At 41.4% G+C, this 19,306-nt stretch overlaps 1 protein-coding gene across 5 annotated transcripts in view; it reads right to left on the bottom strand.

The window, feature by feature from the left end:
- Positions 1-19,306, bottom strand: part of SNTG1 (syntrophin gamma 1) — a 377,579-nt gene that overhangs the window by 341,122 nt on the left and 17,151 nt on the right. The window contains exon 2 of one of the 5 annotated variants that reach the window (XM_081497976.1): positions 2,351-2,468. The exons of the other annotated variants lie outside the window; for them this stretch is intronic. The gene's annotated coding sequence lies outside the window, so the exon portion shown is untranslated. The remainder of the gene's footprint in view (positions 1-2,350; positions 2,469-19,306) is intronic. 5 annotated transcript variants of the gene reach the window in all.

A 19,306-nucleotide genomic window follows, 5' to 3' on the forward strand; every position in this document is an offset into this window, starting at 1 on the left:
GCACACCCACATAGGGAGAGCACTCTGCTTTCCTCAAAGTCTACTGATTTAAATGTCAATAGTATATAAAAAGGGTTTACCTGGTGGCTCAGTGGATTAAGAATCTGCCTGCAATGCAGGAGACAGAGGAGTCGTGAATTGGATCCTCAGGTCAGGAAGATCTCCGGAGGAAGAAATGACAACCCACTCCAGTATTCTTGCCTGGAGCATCCCATGAACTGAGGAGCATGGGGAGCTACAATCCATAGGGTCGCAAAGAGTTGGACATGACTGAGATGACTGAGCACGCATGCATACACATCACCTAAACATGCCCTTGTAGAAACATGAAGAATAAGGCTTGATCAATTATCTGGGTACTTCAGTTTTGACATACATAATTAACAATCCCACTGAGGCCCTACTATGTATAAGCCCTGGGATGTGTGAAATAGGTATTCAAGTTAACTTGTGTTATGTTGAAAATAAGTGGGGAAAATTTAACAGATTTGACTCACACCATTTTTCTTATGTTGCATTTTAGAGATAAATTTAAAAATCAGACATTAGTGAGGAGGTAAAGCAAAATTCTTTCTAAATTGAAAAGATTTACAAAGACATGTTTTGTCAGATCAGCTATGGAAAACAGGAGAATATGAAGTCTCAGCAAGGTCCTATTTTTAACAGGTTTCAGAACTCACTGAAATAAATTGGGAGCTATTCATAGCAGTGCTGCATGAATTTGAGCTCAGATAGTCATCCAAAGGTATTAAAGACCAGTTGCTCATAGAAAAGGAATCCCAGGCCCATAAGCACCAGGCCTGAATCCTACCTGACTTACAGAATTACAAGGAACAATGTCTGCCTGCAAGATAAAGAAGCAACATTGTTGTTGTTGTTAAGTCACTCAGTTGTGTCTGACTATGCAAGACTGCAGCACACCAGGCCTCCCTGTCCTTCACCATCTCCCAGAGCTTGCTCAAACTCATGTGCATTGAGTCAGTGATGCCATCCAACCATCTCATCCTCTGTCGTCCCCTTAAATGATCCTTAATTTTTCAGAAAATATAGTAAATACTAACAAAGAAACTCTGTTACATTGAAATAGTAATTTAAGTCCCCACAAACTATGACTTTAAAAAGATAATAAACTTGTGAAATCATAGTCTATAAAGGAACATCGCAAGCCCAAGACATGAACCAGAACAAAATCAGATCTGCTGAGATGAGAAGCAGTCAGAGTGCCAGAGGAACTATCACACCCTCCTGTCCAGTCTCCTGTTTGATTCCTGGGAGAGTCTGCAGAGAGATGCTTGGATAGCATTTGCGGCAGACCCCTATCCTGAGCCTCCTCATTCTTGTTGTTCAGCTGCTAAGTTGTTTCCTACTCTTTGCCAATCTATGCACTGTAGCCGGCCAGTCTCCTCTGTCCGTGGGATTCTCCAGGCAAGAATACTGGAGTGGGTTGTCATTTCCTTCTCCAGGGGATCTTCTTGACCCAAGGATCAAACTTTGGTCTCCTGCATTATAGCCGTATTCTTTCCCATCTGAGTCACCGAGGAAGCCCAATGGTTGTACAGCTCTGTATATATTCTAAAATCAATGAAGTGCACACTTTAAGTAGGTGTACACTTTGGTATGGGGCTTCCCACATGGCTCAATTTACTTAAACCTGGGTCTCCCGCATTGTAGGCAGATGCTTTACCATCTAAGCCACCAGGGAAGTCCAGTACGTTTATTAGTAATTGTTAAATAACATTGCAGATGTTCTTTGACTACAAAAAGTATGCTTACAATAAACTGATCTCCAATCCTCATGCCTCATTTTAGTATTTAAGAAATGTTGAACCTGACAAAAATTTCCAAAGAGCTAAGTAGATGAACTGCAGTTCCCTATTGCAAGGAGGCTCATCGCATTCACACTGACTGAAAGACCAGAAAGGATGAGGCAGAGGCTTTGAAGCACGTTTTCAACCATGAGATCATTTCAGGTCTGATTGAAGCTATATTTTCAGTTTTATGAGGGCTGTAATCTCTGCTTTGGAGCCCCAAATGGAGAAATATTTCTGTGCTAAGTGTCACCTTTCTACTCCGTGACGAGTAATGATTCACCTGTGATTATGTGCTTCACTTTTTTCACCTAAAATGATCTTAATTAGGCTTCATGGCAGTAAATCTGCAGAGCAGAAAGAAAATAGTCACAAGCCAACCAGGCCTGAAGGTGCAGGTCTGTACCTTATCAGAGTCCCTCCCTAAGTGAGTGGACACTGTGGGTCCCTTCTACCTTTGGAGGGCTTTGCCTATAGTTTGGTTCCAGGATGAGTGTACACTGTGGATCTGTGATCCCTCAAGAAGAGCTCAGCCTACTCACCAGACAGTGTCTGTCACGGCCCTCAGCAACTGCCTTGTCCCTCATCCAGCTTCCTTCCCTGGTCTCCCCATGACCTCTTATTAGACCGGAGCTAAAGCCTGACTTGTGGACATTCAGCCTGAAACACAAGGCAGCAAAGATGTTTTTAACGGCAAGGCTTCTAACAACAAGGTCCATGGGCTGAACGTCATGTTCATCATCTTAAAGCCCCTGCTTCTTCTTCCAGCCAGTTCTCCAAATCCAATAACATGAAAGATGAAAGCAACGATGCATCACCTCCTTCAGACTTGGCCAATATTCCAGGTTTCATAATCATCTGGATCCTGTGGGACAGGAACTGGGGGACTTGGTCTTCTGGAAAACGTTCTTTCCAGCCAGCATATCCTTGCCAAGAATGCCCCGGCTACCCTGTCAGCCCCTCCTCCCCTGTCAGCGCCCCTAACCCATGTGGGGATGTCCGAATTATGAGGCTCTCACCCTCCTACACGTGGCTGAAGCAGCTCCAAGTGCTCAAAAATACTTCAAAACAAAATATTAATAATTGGCAATGACAAAAAGAACAAAAAGATGAATGACAACCACAATCAGTAATATTCACACTGAAAAATGAATGCACTTAATTACAATAAAAATATACTATAGATGGAACAACCATAGCTAAAATGAGCTCAGGAAAACAGCATTTTGCTCATTCTGCTGTTTCCGCTCTTAGTTACAAAATATCACTGTTTCTGAGAAAGTGTGAGCATGAGGCAACCCCACTCCTTTCACAAGCCCCATGTGAGACCTAAGTCCAGCTGCAGAAGCATTGCCTCTAATGGGTGGGGCTCCTGGAGGTGACCCTGAGGGCACTGATTAAAGATCTGGAAGGGCTATCCTTAAAAGACTGGAATCTGTCATCACCTATCTAAGTCAGCATTTTATTAACCTTCCTTCCTGAGTTCCAACTTTCCTGGATGTGTCTGAAGATAAACTTGAGTAATGATCTCTTCAGAGACAAGCTACGCTGCCCACCACCCGGGGCAGTACACGGATCATCACACTTTGAACCAGCTTTCATACTTGTTGTTTAGTGGCTCAGTCATGTCCAACTCTTTTCCACCCCATGGACTGTAGCCCACCAGGCTCCTCTGTCCATGGGATTTCCCAGACAAGAATACTGGAATGGCTTGCCATTTCCTTCTCCAAGGGATCTTCCCAACTCAGAGAATGAATCTGCATTGTGGGTAGATTCTTTACCTCTGAGCCTGCATTGGCAGGTGGATCCTTTACTGCTGAGCCGCCAGGGAAGCCCAGCTTTCATATTACACTTGTTTTAATACAGGTTGATGAGCTGTGTTGGGACTCTACTTACAAGGTAGCAAAACGAAGTGGGAGATATACAGCTGTTTGGAAAAAGCAGGTCTTGCGATCTAGAGAATCCCACCCCTGGACACAGTCTGGGTTTTTGGTTTGAGGTTTTGTCTTTCTTGGACAAACGGGCTCAGTGGGGTTCTTCAATTCACTAGTTGTACAATGCATTTTGCTCATAACTATGTTTTTATTACTGTCCATGTAAGAAGTAAAATTTCTGCCTGCAAAATGCAAAATCAACCAGGTAAGAATTGTAAGTCTGTGTGTTGTCTGTGAAATAAATAGCAACTGATCCATGTAACACTGCAGGAGATTTTTTTGATGAGGAAATCTTTCTAGCTGGATATAAGGAAAATATGACACTGAAAAGAGACAGGCATCAATCAAAATAAAGCCAAAGAACACCGATATTGAAGATGAGATGACATATAGTGTCCTAGAGTTATTTCACCAAGGACTTAGGAATCCAGCCAGGAACCTCCCAGAGCCCTACTGGCCTTCAAGGCAGCAAGTCTGAGAAAAGCCCATAGACTGGTGTTTATCTCTGTGCTGATATCGAGATGCAGCTGTGGAAAATCCCTGAGCAGCATAGGGACCACCATGCTCTTGCAGGGCCTGGGTCTCTTAGAGCAGAGACTGATCCCATGGGAGTTAATGACATCTTAAAGCAGAAAGTCCATTCCAATCACAGGAATACTGAGTACATGGAAAAGGCACATCACGCTCACCCATTTCCTGTGACAGAGAAGGAAATGATGACAGGCGGCCATGGGTCTTTGCCAGTTGATCTCTCACTGTAAACACTTCACCTCCCAACTGTGTACTTGAACCTGAAACAGTGTGGCTCCTGCAGGCAGGGCCTGAGCTCAACTCACTGGCTGGGAGCTCACCACGCCTGCCACCAAGGCCCCGCCAAGCGGAGGGTAAGGCACTGCTGAAAGAACTTTACTGCTGCAGACACTCTACTGAGGTCCTTTTAAGTTAAAAATTACTTTAAATAGCTGAAAGAGGAAAAGCGACTTGTCCAATTACTACTACAAGCAGCAGATTTTTTAAATAACTGAATATGCACTGAAATACATGTTCTGGATGTCAATGAAAGAAGGATGCCAAACACTGTGCCTGCAAGTGTTCACTTATAACATTTATGGATCAAGAACCTTTAAGAAATAAGAACACAAGAGATATAATATTAAAATGATGACAGAATAGTTATTCTTTGTAAAAAAAAAAAATTCGGCTGCACCGCACAGCATGTGGGATCTTAGTTCCCTGACCAGGGATTGAACCCATGCCCCCTGCATTGGGAGCATGGAGTCTTAACCACTGAACAACCAGGGAAGTCCCAAACTATCCTTTCGATGTTCATGAAAGCATTTAAAATATTTTCACTATTTTGGAGTCATATTACATTGCCAATTATAGAGATGCTGGTTAATAAATACTTCTGCTTAAAAGAAAGCTGGATAAATATTTGCAATAAATGCATCTTGATAACTAAACATACTATGCTTTTCTGATCCTTTGAAACAATCAATGACATATATATTTAACACAATATTGCATCCTACAAAGTCAATAGGCTTTTGTCTTTATTTAAGGAAATTGGGAAAACTACTAGTGGAAATATGTTAGTCCTTCTGAGAAATACTCTAAACTTAATAATAACTTGGTCATTTATTCTCTGGCTCTATATTTTATGAGGAGGAGAGTTACTGATTTAACTAAGGAGCTCTATCCTGTAAAATACCAAGAAAATAGCAGATTTTATTAGAACCATAAATTAAAGATTAAAAGAAAGGAAAAAAAATAAACATTCTAATTCTTTTAACTTTTCTTTTGGCTTCATATTTCTCTGTTAAATTTTAACACAGAATTAAGGCAACAGAAACTGGGTCACCTTTCTCCCTCAAAGTTTAGCAGCCTTTACAAGTTGGGTTTCACTCACCTTTCTCACTAGACATGGCAGCCTAAAATCACCTTTGCCAAGGAGCATGGTAGTAATTTTTCTGTCTTAAACATGGTCACATAGGAAGGACTGATGCTGAAGCTGAAGTGTCAATACTTTGGTCACCTGATTCAAAGAACTGACTCATTAGAAAAGACCCTGATGCCGGGAAACTGAGGGCAGGAGGAGAAGGGGACGTCAGAGGATGAGATGGGTGGATGGCATCACCAACTCAATGACAGGAGTTTGAGCAAGCTCCAGGAGTGGTGAAGGACAGGGAAGCCTGGCGTGCTGCAGTCACTGGGGTCACAAAGAGTCGGACACAACTGAGCAACTAAATGACAACAACACAGTCACTAATCATGTGTGAACTGTTAGCTGACATCTCTCTGAACGTGCTCTACTAATTTCATTTATACACATTTAACTGTACTTTCTGGCCACGTGGAATCCTCTCTCCAGCTGGGTTTCTTTTATTTATTTATTTTTTTCTTGATAGGAAAATGTTTTTTTTTAATTTATTTATTTTAATTGCAGGCTAATTACTTTACAATATTGTAGTGGTTTTGCCATAAATTGACATGAATCAGCCATGGGTGTACATGTATACCCATCCTGAACCCCCCTCCCACCTCCCCATCCCATCTCTCAGGGTCATCCCAGTACACCAGCCCTGAGCACCCTGTCTCATGCATTGAACCTAGACTGGTGATCTATTTCACATGTGATAATATACATTTTTCAACGCGATTCTCTCAAATCATCCCACCCTCGCCTTTTCCCACAGAGTCCAAAAGTCTGCTCTTTACATCTGTGTCATTTTTGCTGTCTCACATATAGGGTCATCGTTACCATCTTTCTAGATTCCATATATATGCATTAATGTACTGTATTGGTGTTTTTCTTTCTGACTTACTTCACTCTGTATAATAGGCTCCAGTTTCATCCACCTCATTAGAACTGATTCAAATGCATTCTCAGCTTTTTAATAGCTGAGTAATATTCCATTGTGCATAGGTACTACAGTTTTCTTATCTAATTGTCTGCCGATGGATATCTAGGTTGCTTTCATGTCCTAGCTATTGTAAACAGTGCTGTGATGAACATTGGGGTACACGTGTCTCTTTCAATTCTGGTTTCCTCGGTGTGTATGCCCAGCAGTGGGATTGCTGGGTCGTATGGCAGTTCTATTTCCAGTTTTTTAAGGAATCTCCACACTATTCTCCACAGAGGCTGTACTAGTTTGCATTCCCACCAACACTGTAAGAGGGTTCCCTTTTCTCCGCACCCTCTCCCAGCTAGGTTTCTTTTAAAAATTACCCAACTAATACCAATTGTTAGAGGGGTGAAGATCAAATGAAAATAGATGTTAAATTACTGCAATTATTTCTATCAAACCATTCTCATACCATTTCTAACCATATTTATCTTCTACTCCCAGGCTTGGACTGTAACAGAAAACAGGTGATTTCCTTAAAATCCTTCACTGAAGAAGTATAGTAAAAATACACTATGATGCTTGCATTTCTACCTCTTTGTTAATCACAGAAAATTTTTATTAGAAATACACTAGAAGTACCTGAGAAATTAAGAAGGAGGAGAAAAAAGCAGAAAATTATAGCTGCCACTTAAAATAATTTCAGTTTTCCTACCCGGGTGCTGTAATAGTCTTTTTTGTTCAGGGATCTGATTTTTTCAAGAACTGAGCTTCCACAAAAGTGCATCTGTTTCTGTGACCCAGGTTGTGTTTTCCTTCCCTCCATGGGAGACCTGGCCTCAGCGACAACAAGTACTAACCACTACGTAAGACTTCAAATTTTCAAGGCGGTCTCCAGCATCTAAAGTAATTTAATTCTCCCCACACCCTGGGGAGATAACAAAGCAGATAACTTCCACATTTCCCCTGCACTATATACCATTAGAAATGAGGACAGAGCGTGCGGGCTCCATCCCCCTGATTTAAACCCCGCTGCTCTCCATGCCCACCCCTCCCTCTTCCCCGTGGGGCACAGTCCTGCCTGACCTGCCACTCAAAGGCTCTGGACCTCCAGCTTCCAGCTGATTTGTCCAACAGGTGCATCACGGGAAGACAGGAGTGCTCTGGACAGCTGTGATTCCTGCCAACTGGTCTGCCATCCCCAAGGGTGGGGAGGATTGACTCACTGACTTGGTCCCCCAGAGGGTAAACTCTTCTAATTTGATCTACCACGTGTTTCTGTCGGGACCCTGACAGACCCTGCTGGTTTCTCCTGCTAATCCTGGAGCCCTTCAGGCTCCTCCTAGACTTCTGGCTCCTTGGCGCCATTGGTCATCTCATCCAGTCTCATGGATAAAATCCCCCAATAAGCTTCTGGCCATGAACATCAAGTTCAGACTCCTCTCGGCTCCAGCCTCCTGTATCCACCCACTCACTGAGCCTTCCGTCTGGAAGGAAGTGATTTTATTAACACGAATAAGCCTGACACTGAAGACTCACTGTCCTCCCACCGCACCATCCAAAACGTGTTCCTAACCAAGGTATTCTTAGCAAATGGAATCAACCAGCTGGTTGGTCAAGGAAAATCCCTAAGAATTTCTCCTTGATCCCTTTCTTTATTTTCAGCCCTCAAATCAAGTCTGTCAAGTACTGTACTCAACACCAACAACACACTCGCCATCTGCCCACGCATGGTTTACAATCTCAGCCCAGTCATCCGATGGTGGCCTGGACCCTGCAGTGGCATCAACTGTACTTGACCCCACCTCTCCGCCTTCCCAGGTCAGGCATCTCTTAGAGGTCACCAATCGAAACAGCAATAACAGCACTGGATGAACTACACCCCTCACCTGCCAGTCTCTCCACCTCGTCCCAAACCATCGCCCTCATCCCTAAGCCAAGGCCACAGCAACTTCTGGTTTGCTGGGCAAGCTGAGATCCTTCCCACCTCCCCATGTGTGTGAGTTGTTCTCCTGTGGACGTCTCGACCATTGTTTGTGCAGGACAGGTCCTCCTCTCCCCTTCTCACTGCTGGAGGAAGTCTTCTCTCCCCTCACCACTAACCCAGCATCGCCCACTGCTAGAATTTCCCCTGGTCTGGGAAGCTCTGGAATGAGGCTGAGTCTGCTCTGGGTTCTGTTTTACTCTTCAAGGCAACGGACAGTCTACGGTAGTTTAATGAAGACAAGCAATAGTTTGCTGTAAGAAAAATCTGTTCACCTGATGACAAGTGTAAAGTGGCCTTGCTGGTGGAAACCTCTCTCTAGACTCTGAAGCTGTCTTGAGAGCCACTCAGTTCCAATTATTCTCTTAACACAACAAGCAAAATATTCATTCCAGGTAATGATTTACTGATGATTCCTCTCACCACTCCCTATGTTCACAAATGGCCTCAAGAATTTACATGGATATTAATAAAGATCTGCACTTTCCAATGACAGTGCTGCCACTTCCTGGTCATGTGACCATGGTCAATGGATTCTCTCTCTGCCTGGATGTGGCCAGCAGTAAAACCGGCCAATTATACTTGCCATTAAAATTTGGGAGAACCCATCTAGATGGTGTATTTAAAGCCTGGATATAGCAAGCATTCAGTTAATTACACTTATTGTTTTATATTATTTATTATTATTCTTACTCCACTGATTATTTTATTTCTCATTTCACTGGTAAAATATCACATAATAGTAGCATGAACTAGATGTCAGCAACCTAATTTCTAGTCTTAATTTGACCACTAATTAGCTGGTAAGATGGCAATAAAGACATCTTTCTTGGTCTCAGTTTCATTCACTATCCTCGAAAATGAAAGTGTCTGAGTAGATAAACTCAACATGATTTGACAACCCTAAGATTATAAGGGTTTTATAAGTAATCAAAGGAAAAAAAAAGAGTTTTGATATTGTTTAGACAGCAGATTTATATCACTTAATATTAAGAAAAAGTATGATGTGAGCTTCTCACAGCTGGAGAAATGCACAGTTTCAAAACAGTGACAATATTTTCTGGAACCCTGGGAGAGATTCACTTGTCACTGAGCTCTGAGAAATGAATGAAGCCTGGGAAGCATTTGGTAAAACCCACACTTGGCAGACAGTGAGGGCGAAAACTGACAGATTTTCTCCATGCCAAATCAAAACCAACTGTCCAGACATTTACCACATAATCAAGTTTATCATTGGAGAAAGCAAAATACATCCTTTTCATTAAAAAAACAACATGGGGAGCTAACCTCTGGGTTACTGACTCTCCTGATAAAGACAATGTGACAGTGATGGTGATGGTTTTGCCAGTGTGCTAAAATTTTCCAGGTGCTTTCACACATTGCTTTTTTTTTTTTCCAGTCACTAAGTCATGTCTGATTCTTTGTGACCCCATGGACTATAGCCTGCCAGGCTCCTGTGTCCATAGGATTTTCCTGGCAGGATTATTGGAGTGAGTTGCCATTTCCTTCTCCAGGGAATCTTCCCCGATTCAGGACTGAACCCACGTCTCCTGCATTGGCAGGAGGATTCTTTATTGCTGAGCCACCAGGGAAGCCCCTCATCTCAAATTTATAGAGGCCTTGGATGGGTATCATCAGAAACATCATTTCTAACTTACTGATTAAGAAATTGAGTGTCGGGCTTCCCTGATGGCTCAGTGGTAAAGAATCTGCCTGCCGACCCAGGAGACATAGGTTGGATCCCTGACCCAGGAAGATTCCACATGCCACAAGGCAGCTAAGCCTGTGAGCTACAACCTGAGCCTGTGCTCTGGAGCCCAGGAGCCACAACCATTAAGCCTGTGTGCGTGCTCCGCCAATAAGAGAAGCCATCACGGTGAGAAGCCCAGGCACCACCACTAGAGAGCAGCCCCCACAGCAACAAAGACCCAGCACGACCAAATATAAATAAATAAATAATTTTTAAAAAAGAAGAAGTAACTGAGTATCACAAGGACCAAATAATTGCAAAGGGGCATTCCTAGATTTAAGAGTGAGGCATCTAACTTTTGGCCAAAACTTTAAAAAAATCACTATATTGTTGTTATTTCTTGGTTTAATTGTTTATATGTGCTATTACGTTTTTTAAATGAAATAATGAATTATCTTCTTTCTTCCAGTAATCATTTTAGGATTCTAAGAAGCCTTTTCATAATGTCCAAAATACTTTAAGGAGATAAAATAGATATTTGGGGAATTATTTCTTCTTGCAATTTTGTAAATATGGAATAAGATCAAATATCCCATTGCCAGGTATTTCTGTTTTTTTCATGTTCTATGAAGTATTTTAAAGGCAAATGTTGTGATCATATTTCATACATTGAAATACAAAGACACAAAAGTAACATAAATATTTATGCCAATTCTAGTTAAGGTATAAATCCAAGCATTACATAGTTATATTCATATTTAGAATGACTTCTAAAGAACTTTTTAACATACATATTAGGAATATAAGGATGTACTAGAAAATATCAAACACTTGCTAATATTGTACCTTTTTGTATCAATATCCCTAGTTTTTTATTTCAGAGAACATATGAATTATGGTGCTTATAGAAGGATAAGATTCACAAAGCCTCCACAGGACAGGCACTTACATAAATGTTTAGTTCATTTATGTCATTTCAAATCCTAGATGTCTTATTATTGTTATGACTTTTTTTACTTCCAAGTGTGGGGACGCTGAGGAAGGGCCCTGCTCTGGGGACACAGCAGTTCTGAGCCACATCCAAGCCCAGCCTCTGCTCCAGTCCTGTTTGTGCCTGTAATGCTCACCGAGGGTAATTTATAGCTGTACTGAGGACAGACTTTTACTCTCCTGTAATCTTGCGCAGCAATCAAGGAGTACTTAATCTTAGTAAATGTGTTAAACACATATTTTGAGTATTATGCATTCGTGTGTTTAGTTGCTCAGTCGTGTCCAACTCTTTGAACTGTAGCCCGCCAGGCTCCTTTCTCCATAGGATTCTCCGGACAAGAATACTGAAGTGGGTTGCCATGCCCTTCTCCAGGGGATCTTCCCGACCCAGGGATCAAACCCGAGTCTTTTGCATCTCCTGCATTGGCAGACATGTTCTTTACCACCAGTGCCACCTGGGAAGCCCATATATTGAAGATGTTAATATAAAAAGTGAAAATATGCACATTTATGGGCATGTTCACTTTAAGAAAAGATTTAAAAATGGTATGCAATTTACATAAAATTTGAATTCAACTAAAGGTTACATCTCCTAAGAATTGTCTAACACAGATATAAGGTTCACATTTTCATGGTTTAGATCCTGTCCAGACTAAAGGAGGCACTGTGTCAGGGAACAGCAGATTTTCATAAAATTGAGCAGATTCAGATTACATTTGAAGGTCCAGTCTGACTACAGAAATGCACTGTGAGACTTTATTCACTAGTAAGCCTCTCTTTCCCCTTTTTCACTAAGAAATATTCTCTTTTCTATTTCATGAATAAATAAAAAGAAACTCTGAAATCTCTTCCTCTGGAATTCTATAAAGTAAAAGCTACCACCACCACTTTAAAGTGAGTATTTTTTAAACACTTTATAAAATAATTTCCCAGAACCCAAGTAAAATTCAGAAAGGACTGAAGTTCTTAGGACATATATATATTCCACAACCACACATACCTCCCAGAGTTTTCAAGATTTTATTCAAAGATTCCCATTGAAGCCTAAACTGGTCAGACATACATTGATTTATCTTATCTATAAAATTATTTATAATATTTTGTCTAGTTGTGGTAGCAGATTTTAATGTGATTCTGAGTATGAAATAATGGTGACCACAGTATTTAGCAGCTGGAATTCATCTGGAAAATTAAAAGATGCTGATGGTAACTGGGAGGAACAGTAGAGTTGTTGGAAAAGAGAAATCTTAAGGGGAGTATGAAGTTTTCTTTCAAATTGATGTATTTATGGTCTGGATGCTGAGCCAGAGAGAAGCCATGGGAATAATGCAAAGACAGCAGCTTTGGACTCAATTAGACTGGATGAGCCTGCTGGCCTTTCTCCTTACTGTCACCAGGGCGAGACATTTAATCTTTCTGATTTTCAGCTACTATGTCTGCAATGAAAGGGGAAGCTTCTAATGACCTGCTTTCATGCAGAGATCAGATTTAAAAGGAATGACCTTTTGAATTATCGCCCAGGAAGTACTCTCGGTCTCCTGCACCACTCACATTGGGCTAGACAGGACCATTTGCTGGGAATGGATGCTCTTGACCCGATGCCACGGAGGCCATGAGCGAGACTGTGTCCTTGCCAGCCAGGCAGGCTCCACTCATCAGTATGAGAACAGGACCCAGAAGACACAGCACACCTGTGCAATAAGACCTACCCTCACCTGAGTCCGGAGCAAGGCTGAGCCCAGCACAGTGAGTTGGACATGGGTCACCTGCAGACTCAGGGATGTGAGCTAAATGCTTGCTGGAGTCAGGTCATGTGTCACTATGTCCCCAGTGAGCATTACTGAGGGAAGAGCCGATTAACAAGACCACTGAGAGCAGGTGAAATGGATGCTCAAACATTTGGAGCAGTCCTATAACAGAATATATACCCCTGAAAATGAAACCTCTCTATTGTCTCCAGGTGCCCAGCAGAGCACAGGGGTGACGCTGACCTGCCAGGGACACCTCAGAAGGGTTCTCCAGTCGGATGCGAGTCCTTAACCACAGATCTTATCAAGCTATCAACCTAGGAATGTGTGTGCATTTCAGCACCAAAGTAACTTGGCAAAACTCTGGCACTGCTCTGAACATTGTAAATCCAAAGACAAAAGATGAACTGAATGGATGGTATCTTAAGCTAAGCACTAAATACATAATTATTAAATATATATTCAGAATATTCATCATACCACGAGAGCAAATTTCATGTCAATTAATGTTTTATTGGGAAAATTTGTGACAAACAAAATAATAAACAGTAGTGAATATTCAGATTAAAGAATTAAGAACATATATTATGAAACTGACACAAATGTCTTTTCTCCAATTACTTCTTCCTAACACAGGGTCTACTGATTATAGAATAATGAGTATAAATTCCATTAATCCTTGAACAGAATTCTAGACTCACGGCCCACAGAGAGCTCTGCAAAGTCAAACCTGATACCTTGTTTAACCATTTGAGGAGATATTCTTTCCCCAGTGAAGTAGTTGTGAAATGTAATGTGTGTCAGAACAGGGACCCTGCAAAGATCTGGCACTAGGTTAAATCAGACAAGAATCCGGAGATGCATGAACTATGGATAGAGTGACTGCTGAAATAATTCGGGAGGGGACATTTAGAAAGATCACTAAACAGTAAACACCAAAGTTATAATACACAAATTTTAGGCCGTTAATAATTTCTTAACTCTACATTTATACTATAACTTTTTGATAAGCTTTAGAGACCTTGTGCAATTAAATTTTCCTGCTTTAAGTTTTTAAAACTTTTTAAAAATATTAATAATAAATGTATTAGCTAAATTCATATGATAACAAAAACTAAGCAGTTAAACTATGTGATTGCTTTAAAAATATTTATGGAAATAAAATTCAAATGTGCTACATTGAGTGATGCAAAAGTTTGTCTAGAGAAAACACTCATTTTAATAGAAGAATATTACACACAACATAATTTGGAAAGAAACATAGAGATATTTCCATTCAAATGAGACATAGTTAATGTGTAGTTCACGGTGACACTTGAAAAACATGGGTTATGGGGTGACAGAGGCAAGGATTATAATACTACAAGTTGGACAGAATAGTGTCACTCAGACACACAGCAACATTGGCTCAAGCCTTCTGAGGTGGCAGGGGGTTGGGATGGGGCCACTCCCACATTCACACCTTTTACCCTGAGTGATGGTCTGTAACTCCTAGCTTTAGAAGGCAATCTTGTTCTTCAGTTTTACCATTTCAGGAAAAGCAATAATAGTTCCTGGAATGCAGAGGAACATGGGGTGGAGATCTGCCTTAGAAAGATAGGTGTTCACTCAGATATACACCACCAATGGGTATTTTATTGCTGAATTCCATCTAGGTAATGTTCTAGACTGTAAATGTCCAGGGTGGTCCCAACAGTGCATTAAATATTGGTCCATCAAAGGTCCCTGGTTTAACCAATTCAAGTTCATTAAATTATGAGTATCAGTCCAAGATCACTGCCTCAGGAGGATCCCTCCTGACGCATCAGATCAGGACGGTCTGGGGAGGCAGCCTGTATCTTTCCTGCATGGCCCTCATGCAGCAGGTCCTCTCAGTAGCTTCTGTCTTCCCAAACAAGCCCTGTGCTCAGAATTTCCTCTGAAATCCAATGCACTTGGCAGAGTAGGAGAACTGGGGGTGGATGGGGCACAGGAAACAGCTAGAGAATATGTTGTCAGTCTGTGTGTTTTAAAAGCCTATTGACTGACAGCTTAAAAGAGTCATTTCATGACTTGTTACCTATGGTTACTGAGCCAACTCAAAAGGCAAATGGCAGAAATTAGATGTACAGAAAATAACATGCGGTACATTGCTTTTTATTAAATGAAAATTTACTGTGTCTCTACTAAGTGGTCAATGGCACAGGTCTCTTAAAATGCTGTGATTAGATGAATGCTAAGGTCATTTTCATTCAATTAAACTACTTATTAGCATCTGCTTATAAACAGACAATTTACATATAGGATCTTAATGACTGAAAAATTTGAAAAGATTCTAGAATTTACTAGTAATGATAGAAATACAAATGTAAATATCAACTTATTAATTTTTACCCAACAGAAGAGCAAAATTAAAGACTGGCATATGCCAAAGGATGTTGAGAATGTACAAAAGTGGAAGTCCTCACACACAAGTGAAAAGAGGAAAAATTCAAACAAAAATAGTCTGACAGCACTTAATGTAATTGAAAATGTGCAAACCTTCTGACCCAGCAAACCCATAAGTCAATAGGAGACATACACAAAGGCTCTACCCCACTACTGCCCACAGAATCTGTTCACTGGAAGCAATCTGGGTGTGATGTAGTAGTTCACACTGGCATACAGTTCACTAGTAGGTAAACAGATTAATGCAGCTGTTCACTAGTACATAGGCAGGTGTAATACAGTAGTTCACTAGTAGACAGGTATGTTAATACAGTAGTTCACTAGTAGGAATACTATGCAGCACTTGAAGTGTAAAGTGTTCACTGCTGTTATGTCCAACTCTTGGTGACCCCATGAACAGTAGCCCACCAGGTTCCATTGTTTATGGAATTTTCCAGGCAAGAATACTGGAGTAGGTTGCCATTTCCTCCTCCAGGGGATCTTCCTGACCCAGGGATCAAACCTGAGTCTCCTGTATTGCAGGTGGATTCTTTACCACTAGGAGTACTGACCTACAAGGACATAAACAACATAATGGTATGTTCGTATACACTGGAAAAAGTAATTCATAAAGAGAATAGGATTATAGCATAAATTTAAAACACACACAAAATGTCGCCTATTATATAGGGCTATTCCCATCTTTAAAAACTCTTTGACCTGTATTCTTCATCACTTCTGGCCACAGGAGGTGGACCTGCATAGACTATATCTCTCTTCCTCTAGTTTCTGCTTGAAGGGGCCAGCAAGAAATGGGGAGCGGGGGAAAAGTGTCTGGGATGTTTGTTCTCAAATCTCTGCCAGTCGAGTCCTTGGGGTGGCAAAATGCCTTCTAAATAAAGCAGGTTGTGGCAGGCGGCTCTTCCATATGGTCCCTTCTCTGGGGCCAGGTGGGATCCCTACCCTCCATCCTTTACCCCTTTGGGCACCTCAGGTGGATGCTTGATGTGCCTGCTGTTTCCCCAAGTCCCACCCACACTTTGTAAATAACCCATTTATTAAACTCCCTTCAAATTACCTGCTATCAATGATCACAGCTTCTGGCTGAGTCACTGACTGATAGTAAGTAGTATAATTAATTAAAATCCTGCCATGAGGTCCAAGAAAATAATGGAAGAAAGGGAGAAAGGGAGGGAGGAGCCCTCTAGATGTGAAAGTCTGGGGGATGGTGCAAATATAATGTGAATCATGATGATGGATCAGGTTTCCATCCTGAGAATCTGATCTAATGAATATGCATCCTGTTTCTTCATCTATAAAATGAAGATTACAGTTGCTACCTACCATCCAGTTTCCCTACACAGGTTAAATGAGCTATGGCCTGCAGAATGTTCAGCATGTGCTGAGCTGATCCCATGGTACTGGATCACACCCCGCGGAAGGACCACACATGGGACTAAAGACAGATGAGCAGCTTGTGAACGGCTTGGCAAACCCAGCTGAGGGGTCACTTTGTGTGCAGCAGTGCAGGTAGTAAGCAAGGGCATGGGAAGAGTGGGGTTTCTGGTTGAGAAAATCGACCTGAAAGTGGCATGTATTTGGAAGAAGTCTGGGGGCCAGTGAGGGTGGCGCAGGTACAGCCGTGGAGGAGAGAAGCAGATTCAAAGATCAATACAAACAAGAGTGTAAGATCGATGACTTACACAGACATGGACTTAGAACCTGTCATACAGAGTGAAGTAAGTCAGAAAGAGAAAAGCAAATATCAGATATTAACACATACATGTGGAATCTAGAACACTGGTGCAGATGAATCTATGGACATGAGTTTGAGCAAACTCGGGGAGATAATGGAGGAGGAGGAGCCTGCTGTGCTGCAGTCCATGGGGTCACAAAGAGTTGGGCACAACTTACCAACTGAACAACAACAGAGACACAGACATAAATAACAAACATATGGACGCCAAGGGGATAAAGTGGTGTGGGATGAATTGGGACATTTGAATTGACACATATACACTATTGATATTGTGTATAAAATAGGTAACTAATGAGAACTTACTGTATAGCACAGGGAACTCTACTCAGTGCTCTGATTAATGGTCTATATGGGGAAAGAATAAAAAAAGAGTGGATATATGTATATGTATAAAACTGATTCACTTTGCTGTACACATGAAACAAGCACAACATTGAAAATCAGCTATGCTTCAATTTTTAAAAAAAGATGGATCACTGACAGGATATGAAAGGAAGCAGAGAAACAGGCTGTGGACTCGGAAGGAGGATGAGAAACAGAGGATCCAGAAAGAAGAGGGGGAGGTGATGCAAAAGAAGGAGGGGGAGAGATGACAGTGTTGTCAAGAGCAGAACAACTCTAAAAAGAAATGGGAAATCCAGGTCTAACAATGTGGACCCTGCATTTGGTGGCTATTTTCATAAACACTTTCAGCTATGGCTTCTCAAGTCTTCTATTTGTTGAAAAAGCCCAGTCCCTCGTCCTACACTTTCCATCTTCTGGACGTACTTCTGGATGTAGCTCCCTGGACCCCGGGGATGATGTTTAATGAACCTCTTGTTCCCACATTTCCTGAAAGATGGATCCCTCAACCAGTGCTCTCCAACAGGAACGTAATACAAGCCACATCGATCATCTCAAATTTCCTAAGAGTCCCTTTCCAAAGTACAAAGAAACAGATGAAATTAATTGTAACAGTCTTTGTGAGGATGACTGACATACAACAACCTACATATACTTAATATCATCACAATCAAGATACTGAAAAATTCACTTCAACCAATTGGCAATTTATATTCAAATTACTAAGCATGAATGATACTTCTACAATTCTCTAAAATTGCAGGTTGCATAAAAATTCTTCTAAGAATATTAAGTTCACTGTAAAATCAATTCATACTAATAAACAGCCAAAGTAGCTTTGATGCTTTCAGCAACCTGAATTTTTCACGGCAAATAATTAAGAAAGCCACATATAAAAATAAAGGAAAACCTTTCTTTTGCTTACATCAATTTTTAAATTTATTTTAAATAAGTATCAATTTGGTTGACATGATTTTGGCCAACCCTGTTAATGGCCCTTACCCATGCATGAAGCTTTTCAATTATATCCATTAGTTTGCTCTGACTTCAAGATTCTTGCATTTCAGAAACATCAGCCACTGCCAACTTAATTCATACAATCCATTCCAATTAGGATACTATTCAGTGTTTAGAGACATTGTTAATTTCAACTTTAATTGGTTTTCATTGGGTTCCTTTTCATACTATCAATTAGTTCTTTAAAACTGTGAATGCCAAAGTTCATTGTCATCCATATCCATTGAAAAATCAGGGGAACTGAAGCAGGGTATTTAAAAACCTGAGATGGTACAACCATGTCTCATGGTCCAGTAGGAAAAATGAATGGAAAATTGAGATGAGGACATAAACTGTAAAGATCAGAAACGAGGGTGCCTGCCAGGCTCTGGTGCACTGCAGTGTCGGGTTTTATGTTGGCAGAGGTGTGGGGATGCTAGCTTGAGTCCACTGGGCCAGAGCTGTGAGTAGACAACAAAGAAACCTGACAGGTGCACTACAGAGAGGCCACAGTGATTGCATCCAAGCTGGGGGCTCACTCCTTGGTTCAATGCCTTGGCCTCTGTCTCCAGTGGACTAGGAATGCAGAACCAGCACATCTTCAGACAGATCCACCTCCTCTGTTATGATGATTCCTTCTTGGCTGAGCATCCCCTCCTCACAGGGACACATTCTCCAGTGACCCAACATCTCCACTTGCACATCTGTACCTGCCCGTGCTCAACACCAAGAAGGGAATTATGACTTCAAGTGCCTTTAGTAAGGGAAATGACATGGAGGAGTCCCTGAGGGAATGCTTCTAG

This window comes from Giraffa tippelskirchi, chromosome 6 (assembly GCF_054371585.1).
Source record: "Giraffa tippelskirchi isolate mGirTip1 chromosome 6, T2T-mGirTip1v1.2.pri, whole genome shotgun sequence".
In the NCBI taxonomy this organism is placed as follows: domain Eukaryota; kingdom Metazoa; phylum Chordata; class Mammalia; order Artiodactyla; family Giraffidae; genus Giraffa; species Giraffa tippelskirchi.